Below are 8,732 nucleotides of genomic sequence, written 5' to 3'. Positions count from 1 at the left end.
ATATGGGTACAAGGACCCAAGTGTCTGGGCCATCTTCCATTGCTTTCCCAGGTGCATTAGCAGGGAGATGAATTGGGAACAGAGAAGTCAGGACTCAAATACATGTTCATAAGAGACACCAACATTATCAGTAGTGCTTAATCCACTGGGCTGGCCCACAGTGCTGACCCAAGAACATATTAACTCAGTAGAGAAGGGGAAGTATTACATCTTCCAGTTTCTCCACTGGATGTAAAACTGAAGAGGCACATTAAAAACCATCAGGTCTGGCCACCCCTTTCAACCTAAAAAAGGCTCTTGAAAGAAATTCTGGTACATGGCACTGCAGAAAGAAGACTAGCTTTTTTTTTAAGATTTTATTTTGTTTTTATTGAAGAGTCAGATTTACAGAGTGAAGGAAAGACAGAGACAGCTGGAAGGAAAGTGGAGCAGCTGTAATGTGGACCAGCACCCATATGGGATCCCTGGCATGCAAGGTGAGGCCTTTAGCCACTAGGCTACTGTACCAGGCCCGACTAATGTCTTTAATTTTTTTTTCCCTCTGGCTAGTGTCTTTTCAAAAAGGGGTTTCTGAGCATGGTGACTTAGACAGCATAGAAATTATGTCTTCTGGGTAGTCGTAGATTTTGTGTTCATGGTGTTAAGTGCCAGGTACCAAGTTGAAGTCTGTCCTATGGGTGATACTCAGATGTGGAATAGGATAGGAGATGAATATATATCCCTGTGCTATTTCTATTCATCTAGCTTTGAGGGATGAGCCATCAGTGCCGGGATGCTATTAACTTTGAATTGCAAATTTCAATACTATAAAAAGCAGAGTTGAAATCTTATTAAGTGAGAAAATGAATGTTAGCACTAGTCATGTAAATGCAAGGTAGTAAATATCTATGTTACCCTAGAAACGAGAAGCACAAACCCGTCTAGGTAGTTTGGTGACAGTTTCTAAGGTAATTCTTCCCACATACAACCTATTTTGTCAACCCTTCCTTGACTTATCCCTGGACCACCACTCTAGATTCCACAATCTTCTTTCTCTCCCCCCCTTTTCTGTCTTCTCTATTTTTTTGCAGGTGGCGGGGCCATTCTCTTAAGTACTATCATCAAAAATCCTTGATGTTCATCAGTGAACTGAAGGGCCCCTGAATGATGTGTGTCTCCAAACCTAAGAGATGCATTTTAGGAAAAAAAAATAACACATAAACCAGAAAATGATAGACTCTCTCTCTCTCTCTCTCTCTCTCTCTCTCTCTCTCTATATATATATATATATATATATATATATATATATATATATATATATTTAAGAAGGCTCATAGTGAATGAAACTAACCATCTGCAACTTCTACCCAGAAGCGACTCCTGGTAAATATAATTTTTAGATATACTGCAGTTAAGATTAAGATGCTTCCCAATATCTCACCTGGGGCCTACAGACCCAGAATGTAATTCATGTAAGATGAGCTGTTACCTGGGAAACTATGACATGTAATGAGGATAGGAGACAGGTAATATTGTAATGATAGAAGATTCTGGTAACTAGTTAGAGATGGTAGAGAAAAGAACACTGGAGAGTCGGTGTTTATGCATCACTTCTCAAATAACAGGCATGCTGATCTGGTAGCCATAGTATAAAAAACTCTGTCAAAGAGCTCTCTCAAAGCCATTGAATTCTTTTTGTTCAAATTACAAGTGACTTTCTGATTGCCAGGTTGGTTTTCTAGGTATATTAATAGCTGTTAGGTATGACACCAGATAGTAGAGGAGAATATTCCTATTACTAACAAACTATATTACTCTTAATATTGGACTTGTAAGACATTCTCCTATAGATCTGCTTAGTTCAAGTCAATTCCTTGAAGTCTAGTCACTTCCATGTGAAGTGACAAAAAACAGTTCTTATATATGAGTCTGGACAATAGGGACTTCACCAAGATTTATCAATTCATTCTTTCTCTAGTATTTTACTTCTTCCTCTTCTGGAATCAATGAATGTAATGTATATTTTTTGAAGAAAAATTAGTAGGCACAAAAATTGAAAAAAAATTGCCAGCAAATGAATTAACTCCAAGTCTGTCATCCAGAGGCAATCATTGTAAACATTCAGCATATTTGCTTCAAATCTTTATCCTACTGAATTTTTCGTGTAAAGATAATTTTGAGTGTACATATTTAAAGTAGATTTACTCAGAAAGGAGAGGTAGATGGACAGATAGACACATACACACACACACACATTGTCCATCTGCTGGTTCACTCCTTAAAAGGCCACAGTTGCTGGAGATGTTAAGCTGAACCAATCCAAAGCTAGGAACCAGCAACTTCTTCTGGGTCTCCCATGTGGGTGTCCAAGAACTTGATCTGCCTTCCACTAGTTTCCCAGGCACATTAACAGGGAGCTGGAGTGGAAGTGGTAGTAGAAGTGAAGCAGTGGGGACTTGAACCAGAGTCCATATGGGATGCTGGTGCAGCAGGTGGCGGATTAGCTTGTAAGCCAATGCACCACTCCCTGTTAATGAGCTAATCAGGGCACTGACCTCAGAATAGCCTGTTTTACACAGAAGCTTGCATAGTGCTTCGTTAGGTGGAGCAAATGCAACATCTGAAGATTATTGTATGTTTCTCCCTCTCCCCCTTCCTTGGAGTTCCTGGAGGGTGTTACTTCATGTACATTACTTTCCTTTCCTCTCCAGAGGCCCTGGAATCCAATCCCCTGTCAGTGTCACAAACCACAACTTAGCTCACTGTGCCACATTGCTAATCCTTTTATGCATATTTTAATGTATACTGACTTCTAACACCACACCATGAATGAATGTAGTTTTAGTGGTTCTGCAATCAAGTAAAGGTAGCCCATATTTTATGTAACTATTCTCCATCTTTTTAACCTGACTTAGCTGTCTTATTTGCCCATCTTCCCACACTGACAAATTCCAGGAGAGCAAGGATTTCTATTTGATTCACTGAGTAACAGCCAAAGCCTGCTACCTTGCAGGTCTTAGTAAGTGTGTTGAATGAATGAAAACTCAATTTGTAACAGGCAACACCCACCCTTGGGCTCCTAGAATGGCAAGGAAACCAGAACAAATAAAAATGTCTTACATATATACAAAGTAATGTCAATTGCCATGGTAAGACTAATGAGAAAAACATGAACCCAGCCTCCATTTATTAATCAAATAATGAGAATTCATGCCATTTTTAAATGGCACAGACTTGCTTCTGTGTAATGAGGACTATATGTGAGATATACAAAGCACCACAAGGTTTTTATTTCATTTATTCTTCATAAGGGCCAATTATTAAGATGCTAAGCCTTCTGGAAGTCTTCTGGAAGGTTCTTTCTTTCCCTTATCCATGAGATTCCTTGCTTCCCAAACTTTTTCTCCTTGCAGAGGCATTCCCTCATCATCCACCAACCCAATGCCACTTCTTTCTGACTCTCCTAAAGTTTTCTTTGTAAAATTTATCGGCTGATGATGTATTTTCTTAATTGACTCCCTTACTAAAATGTAAACCTCCTGTCCTTCGAACAGTGACTGGAACAAGAGGTGCTCAGTAGGTGTGAGACTTAGATACTGTGATGTCCATTTCACAGAAAGTGGAAAACCCAGGCAAATGGAGATTGAATGGCAGAGGTGAAACCTCAGTACTCCAGTAAGAGAGCTTATTAGAATGATTTACTGCTTACTAAGTGCTGGCCTTTGAGCTAAGTGCTTTACTCTGAGTCATCTCCCTCAATTCCAGGGGGAAGCCACAGACTAGAAAACCAGTGAAGCAGGAGTTTGTTTAGACTCTGGAGGCTGATATGCCCTCCCACTTTCTGATACCTTGATCAGGCCTTGGGGGCCAGAGCTTGCTCCAGCTTCCTCCCCTCTGACCTGCATTCACTTATCTCCTGTGTTGGGTTGGAGACAGACTTTGGGAGCATGATTTTTGTGATCCCACAGCTCAGCCACCATCTTAGTGTACAGAAACAAGAGGCCATTCTCTACCTTTCTTTCTTTAACAATGTATTTATTTTTATTGGAAAGGCAGATTTACAGAGAGAAGGAGAGACAAAGAGAAAGATCTTCCATCTGCTGGCTCTCTCCCCAGAGTGAGTGATGGCTGGGAGCTGAGCCAATCTGAAGCCAGGAGCCAGGAGCCAGGAGCCAGGAGTTTCTTCCAGGTCTCACACGTGGGTGCAGGATCCCAGGGTTTGAGCTGTCCTCTACTACTTTCCCAGGCTAGAAGTAGGGAGCTGTATGGGAAGTGGAGCAGCTGGAACACGAACTGGTGCCCATATGGGATCCCAGTGCCTGCATGGTAACGATTTAGCTACTGATTCATTGTACCGTACACCATTCTCCACTTTTCTAATGTTGGACCTTGATGTTAAAAGAAAAAAAAAAGACATGCAAAGCAAAACAAAACAAACAAGCAAGCAAAAACATAACAAAACACTGGGGCTAGAACGATGGTATGGCAGGGTTAAACAACAAGCAGGAAGGCATCTGATATGAGTTCAGGTTTGTGTCCCAGCTGCTCCACTTTATATCCAGCTACCTGCTAATGAAGATGATAGCTCAAGTACTTGGGACCCTGTGACTCACAGGGAAGACCAGGATGGAATCCCAGACTCCTGGCTTCAGCCTGGTGCAGCATAACCTTTGCGGCCCTTTGGAAGGGTGATCCAGCAGATGGAAGAATCCCTGAATCTTCTACTCTCTTGCTGTCACTCTGCTTTTGAAATAAACCAGTCAATCCATCATGCTAAGAGAAATGAACCAATACCAAAAGGTTAAATACCACATGTTTGCCTTAATCTGAGATGAAAAGAGGACAACTTGGAAAATAGTACCTGTATATTGTAATATTAGTGCAATCTCTTATAACCTGTATCCAATGCAATAAGATAACGCGATATAATCTATAAACCAACAATTAATGTCAGAATACTTAAGATCTACATCGAAAAACTGTAAAACCTACTATACCCTCAATACGCTATGTTAACCTGTAATGGGGGGGGAGTGCAGGGAAATCTTTCAGGACCATAAAAAGAGTGAGAAAAAAGTACAATATAGCCTATCAAGATCAAATCTGGTAATTCATAGATAACAGACTCAAAGCGGCACTAAACAACAGTAAAACTACTATACCAATGCATGAGGGGAGAATCAGGTGCGATCCTGACAACTTCTTAACAGGAGGTCATGTGCGTGGAGCAGGGGGGCACTCCAGGGTGGAGCAGGTGGTAAGGAGGAAGCTTGGATCCCAACCATGAAGACTCCCAGACCTTCACCACAAACTATTAATACGAGCAACAAGGACTATATCCCAACTGCCAAGGAGGCCACAGGGAATTGGATGCCCTCGGAGGCCGAGTACTCTGAGGTCACCCACCCCCAACCGGAGCTTCCACAGGGGATGGAAGAAGTCCAAACACTACCGTGCAGAAACCAACGTCATCGGAAAGACAACCAGAAGCCCTGAGTGGTCTGCAGAAACAGAAGAACAATAAACGTGCTTCGGGACCAGGGAGGAGAGCTTTCTCTGGTCCGAGCCTGGCTCCACCTCTGGACCCCCCCTCTCTCGCAATGACCATTGGGATCGCTTCGAAAACCCCTCACAGCAAACAATCCTACAAACTAAAAAAAAAAAAAAAAAAAAAAAAAAAACCTAAAATAAATAAACAACAGAAAGTAGAGCTTGAAATCTGACAGGAAAGAGCTGGCATGGATTGGCTCATGCCTCGCTGGGTGGGTCACAAAGATTAGTTACTCCTCACCATGGTGTTGAGGATTTTCCTGCACACCTCCCCCAAAAAAAATGTTCTGCACCTAAAATGTTGACATATATCTTGTTAGAGTTACAAGCCAGTCTGGATTATCCTAAAATCTGCCTAGATCAGCAAAATTTTACTTCAACACAACAACTGGCTAAATACTAAGATGAAATGGACATTAAACAGCTGAATGGTGCCTTATGGCCATTTTAAGGTATAGAGCAGTCGGTCCTGTATATGAACTAAAATTGGAATGTCAATGAGCTAATCATAGGTTGTGGCTAGGACTTGTTTTCCTTTTTTATTTTTTTTTATTTTTTTCTTTTTAATACACTGGTTACTCAAAACCATGTCAATTCCATAACATTGCAAATTGCTGTTGATGTTATATTGGGACTCTTAATTGACTGTGATGATATTCTGCCAGCTCAAACTTCAGACCAGAAAAGGTCTCCCCAAGAAACTGTTCAACCCATCTGGACAATAAGTAGCTGGACTCTATGCTTGGTATATGTTTGCAATGAAAGAATCTTGATTGAATTTGAACTGTAATACTGCATCAAGGCGGAGGAATCCACCAGAGGGGAGGGGAGGGGGAGGGAGGGGGGGATTCCCAGAGCCTATGAAACTGTCACATAATGCAAAATAATTAACAATAAAAAAAATTACCATGGTAATAAATACCACGTGAATCTTTGGAAATATGTCTTTGTTGATGTCTCTATTAGAATAATGTCATCAAGGTGGGATTTCTGGGAGGAATGCTATGAAATTGTTTAAAAGCTATGGACTCCAATTGCTTTCCAGGAAATTTTGACAATTTGCAATCCTCCTGGCAGTGTGGAAGTTTCTGCCTCACTGCTCATAGTCTCCTTTGAGGAATATCAGTTAATTTTCAATACTTATCAGTTTGACAGTTACATATGATCTAGTTGATATGCTTTGGATGTTCAATTTTATTAGTGAGATAGAACAAGGCATTTTACTGAACAATTATATTTCCTTTTCTTTTTTGGGGTTTTTATAGTTTGTTGAAATAAAATATTAGCAAGCAAAAATATGGAATTCTTCATGAATTTGTGTGTTAACCTTGCGCAGGGGCCAGGCTAATCTTCTCTGTATCATTCCAATTTTAGTATATGTGCTGCCGAAGAGAGCACTGTATTTCCTTTTCTATGAGTTATTTCCATAGCTTTGTCTCTACGGGACTCATACATTTATATAGGCTTCTTATAAAATGAAGACATGAATACATTTTCCATTTTTGTCTATGATTTAATTTTGTCAATTACATTTTAAAACAATTTTGAAAGGATTATTTGAAAAGGAGAAACAGAGGGAGATGGAGAGTGAAAGAGAAAGAGAGAGAGAAAGAGAGAGATTCCATCTGCTGGTTCACTCTCTGAAAGCCTGCAACAGCCAGTTCTTAGCCAGCTTGAAGCCAGCAGCCAGTAACTGCATCTGTGTCCCCCACATGGATGGCAGAGGTCCAAGTACTTGGCCATCATCTGTTGCCTTACCAGGTGTGTTAGCAGAAAGCTGGATTGGAAGCAGAGGAGTTGGGGCATGAACTGGCACTTTGATATGGGATTGCAGCGGCAACAACTTAACCCTCTGTACCACAGCTCCTGCCTACATGGCAGCTCTTAAGATTTACATAATAGGGCATGGTGCGATAGCATAGCAGCTAAAGTCCTCGCCTTGAACGCGCCAGGATCCCAGCAGCCCTGCTTCCCATCCAGCTCCCTGCCTGTGGCCTGGGAAAGCAGTTGAGGACGGCTCAAATCCTTGGACCCCTGCACCCGCATGGTAGACCCGGAAGAAGCTCCTGGCTCCAGGCTTTGGACTGGCTTAGTTTCAGCTGTTACTGCCACTTGGGGAGTGAAGTATTGGATGAAAGATCTTCTTCTCTGTCTCTCCTCCTCTGTATATCTGCCTTTCCAATAAAAAAAAAAAATCTTTAAAAAATTTACATAATAAACCCTACACATTTTTTTCTACTACTACTTTTTAATAGTCGAAAGTCTTTCCCATCCATAGTTCAGGTGCATAGCACATGTATTTATTATAGGGATTTTATCAGTAGATTTTCTTTAGCTCCACCTAATTCATCTGCAATTGTAGTTGGTACATGAGGGCTCTAATTTTAATTGGTATCACCTAGTATGTATGTTGCAAACCCAGATATATCGCAGTCCTACTCCCCTGAGATTTCAATTCAGTTCTTGTAGGGTAGAAGTTAAAAATCCATATTTGTTATACCCACTCTGAGTATAATTATGCTGTGTTACCGATGGGCCTTGATCATATTTTGAGAACTTATTATAGGCTGCAGGATAGCCCATTTCGGTACATACACTTTTCACCTCCATCTCTGAATGCTTGAAGTAGTCTCCCTCAATTTCCAGGTCACTACACTATAAAATCCATCCTACACATAGCTGCTGCTGCAAGTTCTCTCACAGATGGAGCTGAGCTGGTCCAAAACCAGGAGACAGGAGCTTCCTCCAGGTCTCCCGTGTGGAGAGCGTCCCAAGGATTTGAACCATCCTCTGCTGCTTTCCCAGGCCATTATCTAGGAAGCTGATTGGACCAGTGCTCATATAGGATGCTGGCACCTTAGCTGGAGCCTTAACCTGCTATGCCATGGTGCTAGCCTCTGTGATCTGTGTATTTATCCTTCCTAGCCTCCAGTAGAGTCCTAAATGTGAGGAATGAACACTGAATAGCCATAACTGAAAAAGAATTGTATATGTTATTTCTGAGAGCTAATGTTATAGCCTCTACCATATCAATTCCTTGCACCAAAGTGAGAATGTTTGACATATTTCTCGCCATTACACTTTGCTGTGATACGGTTTGCTGATAACAAAGTTAAGCAAAAGGTTATCTTGGTTCCACCTCTAATTTAATACAACTGTATTGCTTATCACCTGTGACACATCCATTTATTGGCTTTCCAGTT

The 8,732-nt window shown here is 41.1% G+C and overlaps 1 non-coding gene across 1 annotated transcript; it reads right to left on the bottom strand.

The window, feature by feature from the left end:
- Positions 1 to 6,820: 6,820 nt before the first annotated feature.
- On the bottom strand, positions 6,821 to 6,927 carry LOC118760518 (U6 spliceosomal RNA). The gene has a single exon (XR_004996826.2). It is a non-coding gene; the product is annotated as a U6 spliceosomal RNA (small nuclear RNA).
- Between the last annotated feature and the right edge of the window lie 1,805 nt (positions 6,928 to 8,732).

Source organism: Ochotona princeps, chromosome X, assembly GCF_030435755.1.
Source record: "Ochotona princeps isolate mOchPri1 chromosome X, mOchPri1.hap1, whole genome shotgun sequence".
Lineage (NCBI taxonomy): Eukaryota > Metazoa > Chordata > Mammalia > Lagomorpha > Ochotonidae > Ochotona > Ochotona princeps.
Note: the sequence above shows the minus strand (reverse complement) of the source record. Positions and strands in the feature narration are given on the sequence as shown.